The sequence below is a fragment of the Lissotriton vulgaris genome, chromosome 1_1 (assembly GCF_964263255.1).
Source record: "Lissotriton vulgaris chromosome 1_1, aLisVul1.2, whole genome shotgun sequence".
NCBI classification, from domain to species: domain Eukaryota; kingdom Metazoa; phylum Chordata; class Amphibia; order Caudata; family Salamandridae; genus Lissotriton; species Lissotriton vulgaris.
Genome location: NC_141685.1, coordinates 2,001,129,417 through 2,001,148,334, shown reverse-complemented (window position 1 = coordinate 2,001,148,334; position 18,918 = coordinate 2,001,129,417). Strand labels below are relative to the sequence as shown.

The 18,918-nt window shown below is 49.3% G+C and overlaps 1 protein-coding gene across 9 annotated transcripts in view; it reads right to left on the bottom strand.

The window, feature by feature from the left end:
- Positions 1-18,918, bottom strand: part of UPF2 (UPF2 regulator of nonsense mediated mRNA decay) — a 1,606,401-nt gene that overhangs the window by 117,691 nt on the left and 1,469,792 nt on the right. The gene's annotated exons all lie outside the window — the stretch shown is intronic.

Genomic DNA, 18,918 nt, shown 5'->3' with positions numbered 1-18,918 from the left:
ACCTGCGCAGATGAGCTGCGACCACCGCCATCACCTTCGTGAACACCCGTGGGGCGCTGGTAAGGCCGAAGGGGAGCACGGTAAACTGAAAGTGCTCGTGGCCTACCGTGAACCGCAGGTAACGCCGGTGGGCCGGCAGGACGGGGATGTGAAAATAAGCGTCCTGCAAGTCCAACGCTACCAGCCAGTCTCCAGGACAGCTAAGACCTGAGCCAAAGTCAGCATCTTGAACTTCTCCTTCCCGAGGAAGCAGTTGGCGTTCCGTAGGTCCAAGATAGGGCGTAGGCCCCCTTTGCCCTTCTTGGGTACCAGAAAGTAGTGAGAGTAACAACCACACCCTACTTCTGGCCCAGGAACGCGCTCGATGGCCCCCTTGGCCAAGAGGACCGTGACTTCCTCTTGCAAAAGTTGCAAGTGATCCCCCGACACGCAGTGGAATTGCGGTGGCATGGCTGGAGGGATCTTCTCGAAGGGGAGGGAGTAGCCCCTTCGGACGATCTGCAGCACCCACCTGTCCGACGTGACAGTGTGCCAGTGGGAGAGGTGATGGCGAACCCTGCCCCCTACTGGCGTCACATGGGCTTGAAAACTCGGACTAGGAAGGTTTTGAGGCAGGTGCTTCAGAGGGAGGTGTGGACTGGCCTCGCTGTTGTCCACCACCGCCGCCACTGCGGTTTCCACGGCCGCCACTGCGCTGTTCAACATTCTGCGCTGCGTGGCTGGCAGCACGTGTGGGGGCGCCCCTTCCGTGGCCGCGAAAGGCACCCGATTGCTGGTGTGTGGCCGAGAGGCCAAAGGACTTGGCCGTAGCCCTAGAGTTGTTAAAACGCTAAAGTGCATGGTCTGCCTTGTCGCCAAAGAGGCGACGGCCATCAAACAGCATGTCCAGAAGTGTGGCCTGGACATCAGCCGAAAAGTTGGCGGACCTCAACCAGGCGTGGCGTCGAAACGCCACTGTCGTTGTCATCGCCCTGCCCGGTTAGTCCGTGGTATCCAGCCCAGACCGGATGGAATATTGCGCTGCATCTCGGCCTTCCACAAGGTCTTGGGCGAGTTTAGCCCGGACCTCCTCCGGACATTGTGGCAGCACGTCCGCGACCGTGTCCCACAGGGTGTGGGAGTAGCGGCCCAAGAGACATGCAGTATTGACAGACCGCAGCCCCAAACTCAGGGACGAGAACACTTTCTTCCCGAATTGTTCATATCTCTTGGATTCCCGATCGGGCGGAGCCGTCGGGAATGCGGTCTGGGAAGTGGAGGCTTGGATAACCAGGCTCTCGGGGGTAGGATGTGTAGGAAGGTGGATATCTGACTATGGTTACCCCCAACTTTTTGCCTGGTGTTTTGCTGGTTTTTCAACTTAGTTGACCTGGGAACCTGCTATTCAGGGCCCCAGGCCTACTGCTCTGTCTGTAAAATGGATTCCATGTACCTTAGGTACATATCTAATTGGATACTGAGTCACCTTATCAGTCCCTGTACAGCATACCTTAGGTATCCAGGGCATAGGTGTACCCAGGGCCTACCAGGGGCTGCAGCATGTATTATGGCACTCCTGGCTGGCCATCCAAATCTGACACAACTGGCTGCACGACAGCCGGGGCAAGGTGGTGTAATCACCCTTTGCTTTAGATATAGTATTCCTATATCTAAACCTAAAATGGACACATATATTCCTATCAGTCACTCCTATGGCAGGCCTTAACAATCCTGAAGGCAGAGTGCTTGGAATTATGTGAGATGGTGCTCTGGCATGAGCTGAGCCTGTTTGCAGCTTGCGGAACCAAGTCCTAATAGCTGTTCCATGATAACGCGTACCATATACTCTTAAGTGCATTATAATCCTCATGGTTATTTGCCAACTTTGGTATCGCTTTATCAAAACATGTCGAGTATGGTGTCATACGAATTGGAATACTAACCCCTCGCCAATTCTGGCGACGGGGTTAGCATTCCACCCTTCTAGAGGGACACGACATGTATGTAACTGTGAACCCCGGTTAAAGTTAACTCGAGCCTCAGCATCACAAAATGGATGCTGCCACCACAGACACAAGTCTGACCTCCTGCTGCTGGGAGTCCTTCCCGCGAGGAGAGCTTGGCCAAAGGGTTTCCTGTCAGGGGCGGTGCTAGCACCATCCCAGACAGGGTTTTGTGTATCCCAGGTAGGCAGGGCTGAGAGGAAGTGTAGGAGAGTAGGGTCTGCAATCCTATGATCACCCAGATTTTTTGCTTTTGTTTCACTGGTTTACGACTTTCTCTGGCTGTGGGCCTGCCAATCAGACCCACAGCCTGGCTGTTCTCTTTCTAAATTACAACGTGTACCCTAGGTGCATTTACCAATTGGTACTGGGCCACCTTATCAGACCCTGTAACTCAGGGCATATGTGTACCCAGGGCTGCCAGGGGCTGCAGCATGTATTATGCCACCCCTGGCTGGCCTCCTAAATTTGACACAACTAGCTGCATGACAGCTGGGGCAAAGTCGTGTAATCACCCTTTGCTGTAGGTGTAGTATACCTATACCTAACCCTAAAATGGACACACAGATTCCTATCAGTCACTCCTATGGCAGGCCTTGACAATCCTGAAGGCAGAGTGCTTGGAATCGTGTGAGATGGTGCTCTGGCATGAGCTGAGCCTGTCTGCAGCTTGCGGAACCAAGTCCTAATAGCTGTTCCATGATAACGCGTACCATATACTCTCAAGTGCCTTATAATCCTCGCGGTTATTTGCCAACTCTGGTATCGCTTTATCAAAACATGTCGAGTAAGGTGTCATACGAATTGGAATACTAACCCCTCGCCAATTCTGGCGACGGAGTTAGTATTCCACCCTTCTAGAGGGACACGACATGTATGTAACTGTGAACCCCGGTTAAAGTTAACTGAAGCCTCAGCTCCACAAAATGGATGCTGCCACCACAGACACAAGTCTGACCTCCTGCTGCTGGGAGTCCTTCCAGCGAGGGAGGCCTGGACAAAGGGTTTCCTGTCTGGGGTGGTGCTAGCACCGTCCCAGACATGGTTTTGTGTATCCTGGGTAGGCAGGGCTTTTCAGGAAGGTGACTGCTGAGTGGCACCCCGGTGCTCACTACGCATAGGCCAGTCAGAAGCAGTTCCAGGGGCACACCAGCCCCTGGCCTGGGGAAGTCCGGCAGGGGAGAGGGGTGTAACCACCCCCCTCCTGGTCCCACCCATAGGCAGGACCTAGTCACCGGGTCAGCCCCCTTTTTTAGTATAAAGATAGGAGCGGGCCCCCTGTTCAAATTAGATCATCTTTGGAATCAAGACACGACTTTCTGCGAAAGGACTTCAAGATTTCTTCCTCAAGATTCTCCCTTGTGGCTAAGGAGTAGTCACCCTGCATCCGCAGGCACCATCCTAAGAACACTGCGGTCTGCTGCAAGTCCTTCATCACGAATCCGACGACCCAGCTCGACGAGACCCGGCTTCCCTGGCACCTCTGACCTCTACTCACCTGTACAGCAAAGCTGAGAACCGTGAGTGCGACGAGACCTCGAGGGACCGACGATCGCCAAGACTGCACAACTTCTTTGTAACAAGCCCACCGAGTCTCCCACTGGTGAGTGCTTTGGGGTCCGAGAAGCCCCAACCCTGAGCAGCTCCAGCACCGAAGATCAGCCCTCCAGCATCTCCACGATCTGCGTGGGGCCCTTCTGCTTTTGTGTGCTCACCGCGCTGTGTGGCTACTAGCCGGCTGGCTTGTGGCCTTCTTCACGACGCCCGACGACATCACTGCTGCTGGTCTGGTTGCTCCAGACTGGCCCTTGCTTCCTTCTTCAAGAGAGGCACCCCGGACCCTCCTGGTCCACTCCAGACGCCATTTTGAGTCCACCGCGTGGGCTTGAATTTGCCAAGGCTTTGTTGCCCAATCCTGGGTCCAGCGACGCCGACAGCTTCATCCATCGTGGGACAGCTCGCTCCTCCATCCTGGTCGACGACAACGCCTCCTGGTCCGTGAGATCTGCGATCACAGCGTCACCCACTCACCTAGTCGAGGTGGCTACCATCCGGTGCCCTCCTGGTGCCCACTGACTACTGGCTAGTAGTCTCGACTTGGTCCCCTCTGCTTTCAGGTGTCATCTTCCTTCGATCCAGGCTTGGATCCATCGAACTTTCTTCACTGGTCGCCTGCCAGCAACTTCTTTCTTCCAGGCTCCTGGTCCGTCTACGAGGATTCCCGACGTCTTTTGAGACCTATGCAGCTGCAGCCCCTGGGATAGGTAACTTCGGCATTTCGGTGCCCCAGCATAGCCTCACTACCCAAGGGTCAGGATCAACTTTCGTTTTCCTCCTACCAGGTCGGGTTCGCCCGAGAACACTAACTTTGTCATTACTAGCTACCATAGACTTTGTCCCGCATCCCGCGTGAGAGTGCACACTCTGCACCCGAGTCCCCTAGGCCTCCTAGAAGTAATCTGAAGATTCTATAGCCAAGTCCTAGCGATTCCTAAGCCTATTAGTACTGTACTTACCTGCTAGTAATTTCGCATTCCACTTTCAGAGTATATGGTTTTCCGTGCCCCTCGGGCATTTGTATATACTGTGCTAACTTAAGTATTTTTGTAAGAGTTTTGGTTTGTGCTTAGTACCCTGTCCTCATAAAGAGTACAGGGCTGTTGTGATTCTTAATAAATAACTGTTTATTTTCATAACACTTGTGTGGTGTCCTTTCACTGGGTATTCAAGGGGTATATGTGTGGCAAACAGCTGGCTTAACACGCCCTCTCGAGTCTTTAGCCTTAGACTGCTCGTATCCACGCTACTAGGATAGCTGGTCTATAAGGTTGACTTACAACCAATCATCAATAAGGGTTGCTGGACTGATACATAGTGTTCACTAGAATAGTGAGCACTGCATATCAGGCCACCTTCTCACAGGAAGGTGACTGCAAGTGGCACCCCGGTGCTCACTGTGCCTATACCGGCTTAAACCAGTTCCAGGGGCATACCAGCCCCTGAGCTGGGGAAAGACCGGACAAGGGAGAGGGGTGTAACCACCCCCCTCCTGGTCCCACCCATGGGCAGGACCTAGTCGCGTGCCAGCCCCTTTCTTTAGAATAAAAGGTAGGAGCGGGCCCCCTTCCCAAAAGAGATAATTCTGAATCTTGACTACTTTCCACGAAAGGACTCTTGACTATTTCTGAAGACTCTCCCTTGTGGCTAAGGAGTAGCCACCCTGCACCAGCGGGCACCATCTAAGCGCTTGCGGTTTGCTGCACGTCCATCCTCCGGATCAAGACTGCCCAGCTCGACGAGACCCGGATTCCCTGGCATCTCTGACCTCTACCTACATCATCAGCCCAGCTGAGATTCGTGGGTGTGATGAGACCTGAAGGGACCGGCCATCTTCAAAACTGCACGGCGCTTATCCAGCACGACCGCCGAGGGATCCTCGAGTGAGTGCTTTGGGGTTTGAGAAGCCCTAACCCTAAGCAGCTCCAGCACCGAAGTCCACCCCCCCAGCATCCACGAGATCTGCGTGGGGCCCTTCAGCTCTTTGTTGCTCACCGCGTTGTCCGGTCACTTGCCTGCTGGCTAGTGGCCCTCCTGATGACGAACCACGACGATTACATCGCTGGTCTGGTTGCTCCAGACTGGCCCTTGCTCCCTTCCAAAAGAGGAGCACCCCGGACCCTCCTGGTCCACTCCAGACGCCATCTTGACTCCACCGCGTGGGCTTGACTTTGCCAAGGTTTGTTGCCCCAATCCTGGGTCCAGCATCGCCGACAGCAGACACCTTCGTGGGACAGCTCGCACCCTATCTCCCTAGGCCTCCTGCTCCTAACCTTAGGGTTCAGTAGTGTAGTCCTAGCGATCCTGAAGCCTCTCGATCTGGTTACTTACCTGCTAGTATTTCGCATTCCACTTTTAGAGTATATGGTTTTTCGTGCCCCTCGGGCATTTGTGTAAATTGTGCAACTTAAAGTATTTTCTTAAGAGTTTTGTTGTGTGCTTAGCTCCCTGACTCATAAAGAGATCAGGGTAGACTTGTTATAAATAAATATCCTTTTATTTTCATAACAACTTGTGTGGTGTCCTTTCACTTGGTGTTCAAGGGGTATATGTGAACAGCTGGCTTAACAAGCCCTCTAGAGTTTAGCCTAAAGACTGCTCTTGTCCATGCTACTAGGATAGCTGGTCTATAAGGTTGACTTTCAACCAATCATCAATAAGGGTCGTTTGGTATGATATATAGTGCTCACTATTCTAGTGATCACTGTGTATCAGGCCAACTTATCACAGGATGGGTGGACAAAAAACAAGGGTCGCCCGGGGCCGGGCGGTAGCGTATGACCACGTTCCTATCCACAGGCGGACCTGTGGCGGCTTGGACCAAGTGCCCACAAGAACGTCACACAAGGCCTCATTGAACGGCAGTAGAGGCTCACTGGAGCTTGTCTGCTGTTTGAGTACCTCAGTGAGGAGGTTAGTCCTCACGGCCAGGACGGGGAGCTTAAGTTTTAAGGCCTTGGCCGCCCTCGTCAACACTACACTGTAAGCAGCCCCCTCCTCCGTAGCCACGATGAGAGGGGAGACAAATCCAGTGTCTGGCGAAGTGTCAATACCACTGGCCTCCCCAAGCTCATATGTCCAGTCCTCTTGAGACTGGCACTCCAGTGCCAGAGGGTCCTCAGACCCCTCCCAGTCACCCTCGTCACCCGTCTCCTGTAAAACAGGGGCAACAGACGGGGCCTCCTCATGGAAATAAAAATCTCCAAAGGCCGTCTGAAGCGGCGCCCAGCGGCGCCATTCCGGCGCCAGAGTCGGACCGAAGGGAAGATTGGGAACGGCATCCACAGTGGGCGCCGGGGGCGACACCCGCGGGGCCGGCGCCGGTGAGGTCGACCGGCGATGACCCGGATCCGGAAGCGGATCCGGTGAGGTCCTGCGGCGCCGGGACCGAAGTCGCCGGCGGCGTCGGGGCCGAAGCACCCGACCCGCTAGGGCCTCCAGCCGGGACCGACGGGCCCGGAGGCGCCACGGAACCCGACTGAGGAGGGAGGGACCTCATGGCCAAGAGGTACCGCTCGATCTCCTCCGGCGACGTGCCGTGCGAAGGGACCCGAAGATGTGGGGCAGGTGGCCATGCTTGCGACTCCGTCGGAGCCGCGTGGGTGGTGTCAGCCGAACCCCCGGCCGCATCGTGCGAGCGTCGGGGGGGTCGGAGGAACGATGACGTCTCTACGACCTCTCATGCCTCTTACCTAAGGACTTGGATCCTGACGACCAATGTCCACTCCCGGAGCTGCAAGGACTCCGACCCCGCGACTGGTCCCTCGACCTCCCGTGGGACCGGGACCTGGAACGGAGCGGGCCGACTGCGAGTCGCTTGCGAGACCGCTCCCGCCTAGCTTTAGACGTCAGGCCGGCAGTCTGAGCAGGTGCGGTCGTCGTGGTCGAGGCCTAAACACTTCAGGCACCGGCGATGGGGGTCCGTAACCGACATCAGTCGGTCGCACTTCGAGCAGGGTTTGAACCCGGGCATCCCTACCGGCACCGTTAGAGTCGAAGACTCGAGTAGAGAAATGATCAAAAAGTTTCGTCAAAAAATGACTAGGGGTAGAGCTTCTCCGGATCTGCGCCAGCTGGCGTGGAAAAAAGAAGAACTGACATCAGTGCGCATGGGCGGCGTCTAAGTATTCCCACAACGTCATTCCAGCGCTAACGGCGCAGACGACGGACGCGGAGCCGCGGACGACGCCTACAGACGCGCAGGGGTCTTGCTAATCAAAAGTTTCCGGATCTAGTTTGACGCCTGGGGATATTCTAAGGTAAGGAATCTATCACTAATGTGTCTCTTTCAGATTTCGGTGTTTGAGAATCACAAACAGCTACCTACATATGCCCCTATATGAAAACGTACGAGCCCAGTTGTACAAAGCCGCCATTGTGAATGACCCTGATGCATTTTGGGTGTCTTTAGGTTTCGTCTGCACAGCTTGTGCTGTTCTTATGAAATATCTTGTATTTAATATATCTTGAAAGGGGGCTCTTATCAGTTCCCATCTCGGATTTACTCTGTTCATTCGGTTTTTTGTGGAACCTTTTTTTTGTTATCTTGCCCTGGCGGCACGCATTTACGATATTTCTACTAAAGCTGTTTACACTGTTCAAACCCCATTTACTGTCAAGATAAGATCTCTTCACACCGAGAAGGCAGACCGCTTCTAACATTATGCTGCAATTTTTTATAACTTAGTTCTGTAAAGCAGATGCTTTATCCTTAGAACATTTGTGGCATTTCCTATTCATGCCTCAGTACCTTGCTTTGTAGGCATTATTGGATTGATTTTTTCAACTTAATCGATTTGGTCCTTATGATCAAATTCTAAATGTTGTCAAGTCAAGTCAGAGAGGCTTTATTCGAGTAATTCTCATAAAAGCAGATTACATACATAAATTTATAACATCATTAAAATAAATACCTCATTCAAATGACAATTATATACAAGACATAAAACATGGTTAAAAAAGTTACAGGTATAAAAATGTTCACAATTACTCAAATGGATACAATAAAACAATCCCTATATATGTAGTCTCTCGGCTATAGCTCTCTGCCTAATAGACCATGCCCAACCCAGATATTTAGCTGTTGCTATAGCTAAGGGCAAAAAAGTGCTAGTGCAGATAATTCTGAGAGCTATTGAGCTACTAGAGGTGCCTAGGTTTTTACACACCAGTGTAAGCCAACTTCGCCTTGGATCGACATAGGCCCTACAAGAAAATAAAAAGTGCCCAATGGTTTCCTTTGAGGTTCCACAGACGGGACAGTTCGTGTTAGATGAACCCCTCCACCTGCCTGTTAGGGACCTGAGGGGGAGAGCACTTGTCCTGATTTGGAAAAGGAGCTTCCTATCCCCTGGCTTGGTTATGGTGTCCCAGTAAAGTTCTAGGCTAGGGCGGTTTTTAGCTTCAAAAAAACTACCAGTCATAGATTACACATCGGCTTTTCTCCAATCCTGCGTGGCCACATAATCCCAATATAGCTCCTTGATTGTTTTTTTGTAGGAAAAAGGGCTCCTGACGGATTGTCCCAAAGGAATTGGAGGCCAAGCACACTTAACATGGTTCTAAGATCTTTTAGCCATCCTATCCTGTGGAACACATCAGCTTCGATCATTGCTAGAAACCCCTCAGCATAATGTTTCAGCTCCGGAGTATTCCAGAGCCGCCTCCAGTACAGAATCGGGCGAAGCCTCGCCAAATCACCTACAGCCTTCCTACCCAGATCATATCTAAGGGGGAGCAATGGGGTACTTTTGGGAAGACCAGTGATTGCCCTAAAGAACTTATTTTCGGACTTCTGCATTAAATGAAGCTTCCCAAATCCCCACAGCTCAGCCCCATATAACGCAGAGACGAGGGCTTTTGCTTCGTATACCTGAAGTACTGGCTTGATAGGTTTAGACTTTGATTTTCTGTGCTCTACCCCAAGAGCTCCAGCGAATTGTCTATGCCTTAATACCGCTAGATCGATATGCTGGGACCATCTTAAATCATTGGTTACATAAATACCAAGATAGGTAAAAGCTTTAACTACCTCTAAAGGGCGATGGTTCATGAACACCTTAGATCGGAAACTAGGACGAGGATTAAAAATCATTAACTTGGTTTTGGCCAAATTGACTTCTAGACCATGCTCGCCACAAAATTCATCAAAAATAAGAAGAGCACGTTCCAGGCCACTCGGGGTCTTTGATAAAATCAGAGTGTCATCGGCGAACATTAAAATTGGTACCTTAATGCCAGCCAACGAGGGTGCATCTACACTAACGGAGAGCATTCTAGCTACTACGCCGTTGATAAATAATGAAAAAAGCAAGGGGGCAATCGCACACCCTTGCCTAACTCCCCGCTCCACCGGGAAGTCGGCAGTGACCTCACCCTGCCTACCCCACTGGATGGTGGCGAAATTCGCCTCGTCCAACCTCATAACCATGGTCAGTAGTTCCTCCGGAAGTCCCAGGCTCCACAATACCGACCACAGCTTTGTCCTAGGGACCAGGTCAAAGGCAGCCCGCAGGCCAACAAAAGCTGCATACAGGCTGCCCTCGCCTAGCACCACAGTTCGCCACAGCAGTAAAGTAAAGCGGAACACCTGATCCACCGTACTAGTGGACTTCCGAAACCCGGTTTGATAAGGGGATAGAGCATTATGCTCATCAACCCAGTCCATAAGCTTGTTCACCAGCATCCTTCCCACCACCTTTTGAATGGTAGCAATCAAGCTTATGGGTCTGTAATTACCCGGCAACCCCCGATCACCTTTCTTGAATACGGGTATGATAATTGCACCCTTCCAAGATGACGGTACCAATGCTCCCTGGGCAACTGGATTGACTAAAAAAAAAATATATATTTACCCCAGCGTTCCCGGTCGTTGATAAAAAGATCCGTCGGGACCCCATCCAATCCAGGTGCTCTGCCCCTAGACACTGCACTTAGGGCCAACAATACCTCTTTATGACTAAAAAAGTTATCTTTGGGATACACGGCTGTAAACCCATCCATCTCACTACCCGACGAAGTTTCAGCATATTGGGGCTTGAAATAATTGACCCAATCCTCCTCTGGGACATTATTATCGGGGCAGTCAGGTACACCACCTCTACCCCATTTAACAATGCTCCAGAAAAGCCTGGAATCTTTTGTTCTACATGCTTCCCTTAACTCACTCCAATGCAGCTCGTCCCAAGTTTTCTTTGCTGTGGCTATACTTTCTTTGTAGTTCTTTCTGGCTCTACAAATAGCCACCTGTTCCCTGCTCTTAATAGCAGTACCTAGAGCTAGCCTGGCGTTCCTACACTGGACATTATACCACTTCACAGGCCTAATAGGTACCCTATTAGTTTTCATAGCTGGTTTCTGAAATTGGGACTTAATAGCGGAAAAGAGATTATCATGAATAGCTGTTACTTCATTTGACCCTGGCGTAACCGTATTAACCTGCTCCAGGGCCTTTGTCGTCCTGTCCACCTCACTATTTATACTAGCCATAGACTGATGGTTAGCTAAAACACATGGCCATTTTAACCGTCGCATGTCGTTAGTAGGGACAGGCAAGGGGACTCCATCCCACTCTACAGTTGGGTTCCCTTTTAAAGATATCCACCATTTGTGCTCTACACACAGAAGATTGTGGTCACTTTCAAACCTCCGCTTGACTTCCATGTCACAGACTAGCTTCCATAATTTCAGGCTACACAGAACATAATCTATCCTGCTCCTATTTCGTCCATTATCAAAGGTACAAGCCCCCCCTGTAGCTCTTTGTTCTCCCATTGAAAGCCCTGAGGCCCCTTTCAAGGCAGATGGCATTTAGGCAAATAATGTCCTCCGACCAACGTATAACAGGGTCTAAATCTATTTTGGGAACTCCCCATTGTCTATCCTCTTCCGCCCCAGCAAGATCATCACAAATATCCAAGGGCTGAAACGTGCGATTTAGATCACCGGCAATAACAATATTATTATCCAGGGAATGTGTTTCAAGTAGGGTAACCAAAGCCGCTAAGACTACTGACTTCCCTCTCTTGTTACCCCTAGTATATACATTGTATATGTCAAGACGCCCTAATAGGCCCATATCCAGTTTGATAAGTTGGATGTCCTTATTACCTAATTCAGCCACCTTGACAGTAAGAGGCAAACTTTGCCGCACCCAGATAGTCAAACCTCCCTTTCGACCCTTGGTTGCAGGCACCGAATAGTTCAAATACCCCTGAAGAAAGGAAGGTTCACACAACCATGTCTCTTGGAATATACACACATCAAAACTATTAACAAAATCTACCCAGTCTTGTGACTCCTGTTTATGACGCATGCCAGCTATATTCCAAGACACCAGTCTTCCCACATCTTCTCTGCCATTATTTGCTAATTCCCTAGTAGGGCCTAGCAGGGGGTGTCTGGATCAATAGCATTACCAACAACAACTAATGGGTTGGTATTACCCTTCATTGTAGACACCCGGTTAGGAGAGAGCTCAGGGGAGGGATTAGAGTCATACTCCAAATTAAAGCCAACTTGGTTAGAACCAAGTCAGTCGCAATCATTGAGACCTGACAGAACATTGAATTTATTTGTAACTTCAACTTCAACTTCACCTCTGTCCCTTAAGTCTCCTCTAGACCAGGGTCCATTTGATGTCATATAGGTTGTATGCCACCTCCCCTGTCCTGCTATAGGGCGAGTTTGATAGTTGGGATTCCTCAGTGTGGGGTCCCCGAGTACCAGGTCTATAGAAAAACCAGAGGGGCAAAATTTCGATGCCTTGTCCCCTCACTAGTGGATTCTGTTCTGTCTCCCAAAGGATCTTAGCAACTGAATTTGAGTTATTAAAATTTATGACTACACAGTCACCCTCTCTGGTCTTCCTTGAGCGACCCACCCATGCTAATCTACGGGCCATGAGTATATTGCGTCCTACCTCGTGGCCTCCTTCCAGATTCTTTGAGAGCCAGTGTGTAACCTTGTTCTTTAGTTGGTAATAGACCAGCACGAAAAGGGAGAACATTAGCCATAACCACCACTAGAGGAGCACTTTGGGGGGGTAAATCGAGTATAGACTGGTTACCTGGGCCTAAGTCCAATTTTGCAGGGAGCAAGGGCCGAGATGCCAATTTCGATGATTCTGCTCTGAGCTTCTGATGTACTTTCGAAGCCCTTTTAGAGCCCTCATTAATCTCATAGCATGTATTTTTGCCCCCTAGATCAGTTGGTCTTGCGTCGTTGTGAGACGCTAATATTTTTACATTCTGCGATGGAGATTTACAAATAGTAGGTAGTTGTACACCCCAATGTCAACCTGTTTGGAAGTGACAATGTGATCTGCTCCCTTCCTCTTTTCACTGACTAAAGAGTGTAACATTTTAGAGTTGTCCTTAGCGACTATTTCCAGTTTATCCAAGCTAGCAGTGACTACTCTCAGTCTCTCGATTATAGGAAGTATTAGGGATCTAATCAATTGTTCCACCTGCCCCACCAAAAACCCATCACCCTGTGTAACAGATGGAGGTTTTGCCATGGAATTGGTCTGCGCTGGATTGTCAGTCTCAGTACGAGTCCCCACACCCACCGGCTTGGCCCCCTTTTTCATTAACTTTGGAATCTTGGCTCTTTTACACTTTGACCCGCCCACCCCCTCTTCTTTTTTTTTCCCCTGTCACTCTGTTGCTTAAGGGCAATGATTCGTCTACAGGACAGACTGGGGTATATAGGGGAGATGACATACTAGCGGGAATTTCCACTTGGTCAACACTAACTATCTGTATGTCTGGTGTATTATTTCCCTCAAGGATATTAGCAAGAGAGTCAAGTTCTATACTTGACTCAGGCAGACCCAAATCACTTAACCGTTGGCTAATATGGTTCTCAGGCGTAGTACAGTGCTGGATCGGCCCCAGAGAGGACCGTTTGGAGAATATTTCGGTTGATAATCTTTTCTCAACGTCACTTATCTGGTGATCCAATGCCACTGAGAACCGCGTAATGTAATTATCCAGTGTTCCCATAAGGCTTCCGGTAATGGATTTCAATCCAACCTTTCCCCCCTTGACCAACTGTACCGCCATGATACCTGTTGTAATGGATAGTTTGGTAGACAAAGCACGAACCACAGTAAAACCCTTAGAGATCTATATTACGATACACAAACAAAGTAAGAACTAAGGGGGATGGCCCAGCCCAGCCTCAGACGGCCTCGGACGGCCCGCCCTTTGCCCGGGCTTAGCCCGGCGTACACCTGCGCGCGTCCCGCGGTTGAGTTAGGGGCGTTCCTCAAATAGGAGGAGAAGGTGGAGGGGCGGGAAGAGGCACCAGGTGCACAATGTTCCAGCAGCGCAAAGATCTCTGGGCCTCGTAGTCCCGTTCCCCCGTGAGTATTTTTGCCAGTATCAGACGCAAATCTGTGTCGGTGGGTTTTACCAGCTTCGGTCAGTCTTGACCTATCATCCCCTTGTTCTTTAGGACGCCTACCGCTCCCTGTCGTTTTTGACTGCCCAAAGTGGGTTTTGGTGGTTGCCGCCATCTATGAGCCCACTAATCAGCAATTCAAGGCACTGGTGAGACGAGTGAGGACTGGTGTGTCTCCTGTTATGCTTTGTGTGTTTCCTTCTTGAATTACCCAGATTCCTCCAGCATAAAGACCAGTGCGCTGATGGACAAGTTACTTACCTTCGGTAACCCTTTATCTGGTAGAGACATGATCTAGTCGCAGATTCCTTACCTTTGAACTTCCAGGCATCAGGAAGAATATTCTTAGCAATACCCCTGCGTGCCGGTAGGTTGCGTGAGTCAACTCCATGTGAGATTGTGTTCGTTCATTGTTGTAATATCTATATCGTCAATGTAATCGCCACACTGACGTCAGTAGTTTTCACGCGAAAAGCCATGAAGTAACTGACGGGATTGTTTAAAAAATTAACAGCTAGGATCTGGAGGAGAAGTAAAAGCAATTCCGCAGTGCAGGGTCGGTAAGGAATCTGCAGGTAGATCATGTCTCTACCAGAGAAGGCGTTACTGAAGGTAAGTAACTTGTCCATCTGATAGAGACATCTAGCCATAGATTCCTTACTTTTGAACAGATACCCAAGCAATACCATCCCTGGAGGAGGGACTGTGGAAAGATTCAGACCAGGACATCCTTCAAAACAGAGCGACCAAATAGGTCTACTCAGCGTACCAGGAATCCAGGTAGTAGTGTCTGACGAACTTGTGCAGTTATTCCCATGTGGCTGCTTGGCAGATATCAGAAACTGGAACACCACACTGAAGAGCCGTGGTGGCCGCCATTGCCCTGGTGAGATGAGCTCTAAGCCCTTCAGAGGGATCTTTCTTCGCTAAGGCGTAACAGATCTTTGTACATAGGATAACCCAGCGGGATATCATCCTCTTCTGGACAGCATGCCCTTTCTTTGCACCTACATACCCTATAAAGAGTTTCTTCATCAACCCGGAACTCTCTGGGTTGATAGAGGTAGAACAATGACACGCTTTTTGGGTCCAGACAATGGATACGCTCCTCTTCCTTGGATGGATGCGGAGGTGCATAGAAAGTGGGTAGAGTAATCGACTGCCCCATGTTAAAGGGTGTTACCACCTTAGGCAAAAAAGATGCTTTTGTACAGAGCACCACTTTGTCTGGAAAGACTGTCAGGTAAAGAGGCTGTGAAGACAGTGCCTGCAGTTCACTCACCCTCCTGGCAGAGGTTACTGCCATCAAAAAAGCTGTTTTGATGGTGAGCAACCGCAGAGGGCAGTTGTGCAGCAGCTTAAATAGTGTACACAGCAGAAAGATGAGAACCAAATTAAGGTCAGATTGTGGCATTATAAAAGGTGAAGGAGGAAACTAGTGAGTTAACCCCTTCAAGAATTTCTGCACCAGAAGTGATTTGAAAAGAGGAGGCTGATTAGGCAGTCGTAGAAAAGAGGAAAGGGACGAAAGATAGCTCTTCAATGTGCCCAGAGCAGAGCCCTGCTGGGCCAAGGAAAGTATAAACAGAAGGACTTCAGATAAAGAAGCAGACAGGGGGTCAATGTACAATATTTACAAAATTTGTTCTATCTGCAGGTGTATATCGATTTTGTGGAGTGATGCCTGGCTGCCGAAATAACCTCACAGAATTTGGTAGCGAGGTCGAAAGCGGTCAACTGCCGCCGCTCAATCTCCACGCAAGGAGACGGAGAGTGGACTAGTTCGGGTGGAGAACCCTCCCCATCCTCACGAAGGGCAACCTGAACAGAGTATCGATGCTCATGTCTAGAAGCTTGGAATACCAAACTCTCCGTGCCCAGTCTGGAGCCACAAGAATGACTTGTGCCAGGTAGCTTCTGATCTTCTTGAGCACTTTGGGCAGAAATGGTATGGGCGTAAAGGAGGCCTGAACTCCACTTGCGCTGAAAAGCGTCACCGAGCGAGAGCTGCCTTGGAAACTCCAACTCGCAAAACTCCTGACATTGCACGTTCTCTTCGGAGGCGAACAGATCTAACCAAGACTCTCCCCACCATTTAAAGAAACCCTGGCACAGAAAAAAAACTGACATCAGCGCGGCGGAGTAGCGGTTATATTGACGACGTGGACGTCACGACACCGATGACGTCACACGGGATCGACCGAGGCCACCTACCGGCACACAGGGGTACAGCTGAGAAAAATCATTCGGATCCAGCCTGAGTCCTGGAAGTTCAAAGGTAAGGAATCTGCGGCTAGATGTCTCCATCAGATAAACAGAGTTAAGAATTCTGGCCTAATACCATCTTTTTGGTGTTTCTCCACTCCATTTCGGGAGGGTTCTTGTTTTGTGGAGCCATATTTTTGGATGTCAGTTCTGGTGTGACGAGTGAAAATAACTTATCCCTGTGATGACTACAGGAGTTGTCTTATGGTGAGTGCATATGCGAGGATCCGGCACAGAGATATCATTGATGGGGTTATCTTTGTGAACACACTAGAATACTTATAAGTCTCTTTGTTTTCACTAGGGTTCCTATACATTGAAGAGCGGTTCTTCAGAGTTAGGCGCTTGCTGTCTGTGGTTGGTGACATCCAAAGAAACCCACCCTGTATCCTCCTTTCTCTCCGAGGGCGACTGCTGGCATTCATGTTTTCGTCTTCGTATATATAGATGAAATACTGATATATTCGCAGTCTGAAGAGGAGCATGTTGGGCATGTAAAAAAGGTTTTGCAGTGCCTTATCTTAGAGACAACCATCTTTCTGCCAAACTGGACAAATGTGTATTTCACTCAACCCAAGTTGTTTTTTTGGGGTTTGTCCCCTCACCATCAGGCATACATATGAACCCCAAGAAAATCGAGGCACGCTTGAAATAGCTTAGCTCCGGTTCTGTGCGTGATGTCCAGTTATTTTTTTAGCTTTGCCAACTTCTACAGGCGATTTATTAATCACTTTTCTGATGTCATAACCCTTATCACTAAACTGTTGCGTAAATGGAAACACTTTAGTAGGTCTGAACTAGACAAGATGGCTTTTTCTGTGCTTAAAGAAAAGTTTACTACGGCTACCATTCTGACGCATGCAGACCCCTCAGAGTCTTGTTTTGTGGAAACAGATGCAGCTCAGTATGCATGGGTGGTGCTTTATCACAGAGGTAAATGAAAACAGGAAGGGTACACCCCATTGCCATTTTTCTCTAAAACTTTTCTAAGAGCTGAACAGAATAATACAATAGTTGAGCGTGAGTTGTTAGCCTTCAAACTCTCATTCCAGGAATGGAGGCACTACTTGTTGGGGGTCCACCCCCAGTCATAACGATATATTCTGATCACAGTCCTTTTGGTCTGTCAGAGCACTTACACATCGCCAGATGGGATGAATTTTGTGCTTTAGCAAGTACAATTTTGTTATAATTACCGCCTTGGCCCAAGACAAGGCACGGCTGATGCATGGTCACATCTTGGCAAAGATGCAAACATACAACCCGAAAGACAAAGACCTGTAATCCCACCAATGATGATCATATGTGGGGGGATGCTGGGGAAGATGAATCTGCTGCATTCTTGAGACCTGGTTATGCCCCATAGGTGGTGAGGTAGAATACTATGTTCAACATATCGATTCTAGGAAAAACAAAGGCAAGCTACAGTACTTGATTGATTAGGTTGCGTATTTCCCTGAGGATAGGTCCTGGGAAATCTCAGATGAAGTACGTGCCCCTTTCCTAGTGTGAAGATTCCAAGCATTGCTTCTGGCAAAGCCCCACCTGGTAGGTCGGCGTTTAAGGGGAGAACTGTTAGGTCTTGTCCCTCTTGTATCATAAATATCTTGTGGATGACAGAGCAATGAGGCATTACTTAAATCTCCTAGTTCCAAACCCTTTGCACCCGCTGACCATCAATACATATAGTGGGGGTATAGATACAGTTTTCCCTTTTACTATAATACTTTGGGTTTATCGAGTGTCTTTGTACTGCGCTGACCTCTTGTGCGACTTGATGGAGTACTGACAACACAAAGGTTAGGCCGTTTGAAGAAGGGGTGGCAGAGTAGTATATAAGCCACATAAGTACTGGTAAAGGTGCTTGGCTTCGTTTTCCCCTCTTGAATTGTCCATACATCCTTGTTTCCTTCATGCTCTTCTGTTCAAGAGCAGGGGTACCATCTTTTTTGGATATTTCAGGACTTACTGTTTTTTTGCCAGTATCGGATGAAACTCCGCCTCGGTGGGTTTTACCAGCTATGGTCAGTCTTGACCTATCATCCCCTTGTTCTTCAGTACCCGTACCTCCCCCTTTCTGTTGGGTTTTGGTGGTCGCCACAATCTCAAAGCCTTCTAATCAGCATATCCAAGCTTTAGTAGGACGAGTGTGGACTGCTGCATCTCCTGTTATGCTTTGTGTTTTTCCTTCTTGGATTATCCAGATTCCTCCAACAAAAAGAACAGTACTATGATGAGCGGAGTAAAGAATTCTGTACTAATAGCACCTTTTGATGTTGTTTTTACACTCCATTTGGGGAGGATTCTATGAAGCCATATTAAAATCTCTTTTTGGATGTCATTTCTATTGTGACAAGGCAAATTAACTTGTTATCCCTGTGATTACTACAGACGTTGTTTTAAGTTTAGTGAATATGGGAGGATCCAGCACAGAGATATCATTGGTGGGGTTATCCTTGTGAACACACTAGAATATTAATACATCTCTCCTTGTTTTCACAAGGGTTCCTATACATTGAAAAGAAGTTCTTCAGCGTTAGGCACTTGCTATCTTCGTTTGGTGCCATCCCAAGAAACACATCCTGTTTCCTCTTATCTCCCCGAGTGCGGTTGCTGACACTCGTGTTCCTGTCACATGTGAGGGCTTTCCCTTGGGGAGAGTGAGTAGGCGATCTACATTCCTGCAGACTGAGCCTCAGGTTAGTGAAAC